Raw genomic sequence first — 2,898 nt, 5'->3', positions numbered from 1 at the left:
GGGAGTGAAAGAGTGGCTTGGTGGGCACCTGGCGTCCAGCCAAGGTCAGCCCACCACACTCTCCTAGGAAGAGCTGATGGCATTTCTTCTCACTCGGGTTGCTGTGCATGCTTATGTCTCATAGGAACAATGCAAACATGGACTTCTGACCTAGTTGTTTGGTGTCCCTCCGCGGAGGGACAACCAACCTCCCCAAGCTGAGGTGAGAGGCCAGTGCTGGAAATGGTGGTTGTTATTGTCTGTTTGGTGACGATTGCTGTGGGGCAACTTCCCCCAGGTGCCCAGCGAACACAGGCACAGACCAGACCCTGCTCTGCCGGTCCTTCGCGTCTCTCCCAGGAAGCCTGGCTGTGCGAGGACACTGCCACGTGCCCCCACCATGCACACTCACACCCTTTAGGTCTTCACTGGTGTTTTCTCTCCGCTGCATTTTCCTGGGCATCTTCTTGAGAGAACCGTTAGAAGCAGACCCAAGCCTTCAGGCACTGCCCTTAGGAGAACCCCTTTCATGATGGAAATGCTGTTATGAATGTCAGCTCTGTCACAGAAGTGCCCATTGCTTGTCCCTGCCTGCTGGCACAGGAGTGCCGCACAGCAGGACTATGACCAAGCTGCCAGTGCTCTCAGGCCTTACACCAACACAAAGGCTCAGAAGGAGAGCATGAGGGTGGAAAGAGAGCAGCTCGGGAAAGACCAAGTGCTGGTGCTCCCTGGCAGCGTTGCTGTGCTGGCACTCTTTTCCCCTCCACCTCTGCCCACAGGCACTGCCCTTGCAGCTCCAGAGAAGGTCTCGGAGAAAGGATCTCGGACAAACAAGTCACTGCAGGGTCCTGTATTTAGTTTTAAAACACAGAGAGCAAGGCCTGTCATTACGCAGTCTCTGGGTCACACAAGACAGGCAGATACTGAATTAGGAATGGTATGAAAACTGACATTTCTTTGTGGACAACATTATTGCAACTTAGAAAAGCTAAAAAACAAACAAAACAAACCAAACCAACTACCAAAGACAGGCTGGTCCCACAGTGAGTTACATTGTAAGTGATATGCAAAAGAAGACAAGCAGTTTATTGCTGCTTTAAAAATATCCAGTCATCAGTTTCCACACTGCATCCTTGAGCTCCCGGTTCCTCATGCTGTAGATGAGGGGGTTCACTGCTGGAGGCACCACCGAATACAGAACTGCCACCACCAGGTCCAGGGATGGGGAGGAGATGGAGGGGGGTTTCAGGTAGGCAAAGATGCCAGTGCTGATAAACAGGGAGACCACGGCCAGGTGAGGGAGGCACGTGGAAAAGGCTTTGTGCTGTCCCTGCTCAGATGGGATCCTCAGCACAGCCCTGAAGATCTGCACATAGGACAGCATGATGAGCACAAAACACCCAAAACCTAAACAGACACTAACCACAAGGGCCCCAATTTCCCTGAGGTAGGCATCTGAGCAGGAGAGCTTGAGGATCTGGGGGATTTCACAGAAGAACTGGTCCATGGCATTGCCCTGGCAGAGTGGTAGTGAAAATGTACTGGCAGTGTGCAGCACAGCATTGAGAAACCCACTGCCCCAGGCAGCTGCTGCCATGTGACACAAGCTCTGCTGCCCAGGAGGGTCCCGTAGTGCAGGGGTTTGCAGATGGCAACATAGCGGTCGTAGGCCATGACGGTGAGCAAATAAAACTCTGCTGAAATGAAAAAGACAAACAGAAAGACTTGGGCAGCACATCCTGCATAGGAGATGGCTCTGGTGTCCCAGAGGGAGCTGGCCATGGCTTTGGGGACAGTAGTAGAAATGGAGCCCAGGTCGAGGAGGGAGAGGTTGAGGAGGAAGAAGTACATGGGGGTGTGCAGGCGGTGGTCGCAGGCTACGGCAGTGATGATGAGGCTGTTGCCCAGGAGGGCACCCAGGTAGAGGCCCAGGAAGAGCCAGAAGTGCAAGAGCTGCAGCTCCCGCGTGTCTGTGAATGCCAGGAGGAGGAACTGGGTGACGGAGCTGCTGTTGGACATTTGTTCCCTTTGGGCACGGGGACCTGTCCAAGAAGGAAAACACAATGACAAGAAGGGGAGATTTGTTAGAGGAAAACCCCACACCATTTCTCATAGCAATCCCCCTCCCGGAGCTGAATGAGGAATGTTTCAGGTAATTTCTCAACCCTACCAACTGAATGACATGGTGCCTCACAGCTTGGGCACCTAGTTCCCATGAAGACACCTCCAGGGCGGGACCCTCAGAGTTGGTGTCAGAACAGAAGCTGACCCGCACTCTCACCCAAACCCCAGAGAGCAAGAGCACCACGGAAAGGTGGGGAAACAGGGAAGAAAACTGCGATGCTCCAAAAAAATGGAGGAGGAAGAGAAAGGCAGAAGGGCATGCTGTGAAGCCTTCTCCTTACCCTGCTGTGCTCTCCACCTCACAGACAGTGACACTGTAGGGCAGTCGCTTTGGTCTGGTTTGTTATGTATCAATTGTAGGACACATGCACTTCTCCTAGACTGGAGGTCCAGCTGCTGAGGATGTGACTCATGGCCTGGATCCCATGGGCTTGGGGGAATAGGGTCTGCTGGGTGGGAGAGGAGACCAGGGGGTTTGCTCCAGAGAAGGCGTCTGCAGTGCAGGGGATGGCAGGAAGGTGCCTGACTCACCCCTCCCATGGTGTTTCTGGGAGCAGCTCCTGCTCACTCCCTGCCCAAGTCTCTGTCTCTGCTGCCGGGAGCTGTCCCTGCTGGGAGCTGTTGCTCTGTCCCCATGTCTCTTCCATGCAATCGCTCACAGACCCCATCCCACCCGCTGTGTGCTCAGCTCTGCCCTGCAGACCCCTCCTGGCAGCCGGGCACTGCCCAGGGGCATCTCTGTGTCTGCAGCAGCTAAGGAGCAGCTCAGACAAGTACTAACGAGAACTGGGG

The 2,898-nt window shown here is 54.4% G+C and overlaps 1 pseudogene; it reads right to left on the bottom strand.

The window, feature by feature from the left end:
• Positions 1-1,078: 1,078 nt before the first annotated feature.
• On the bottom strand, positions 1,079-2,010 carry LOC127028669 (olfactory receptor 14C36-like; annotated as a pseudogene).
• Positions 2,011-2,898: the final 888 nt, after the last annotated feature.

The sequence above is a fragment of the Gymnogyps californianus genome, unplaced genomic scaffold, assembly GCF_018139145.2.
Source record: "Gymnogyps californianus isolate 813 unplaced genomic scaffold, ASM1813914v2 HiC_scaffold_38, whole genome shotgun sequence".
NCBI classification, from domain to species: Eukaryota; Metazoa; Chordata; class Aves; order Accipitriformes; family Cathartidae; genus Gymnogyps; species Gymnogyps californianus.
The sequence above is the reverse complement of the archived record's forward strand: the minus strand, read 5'-3'. Positions and strand labels throughout refer to the sequence as shown.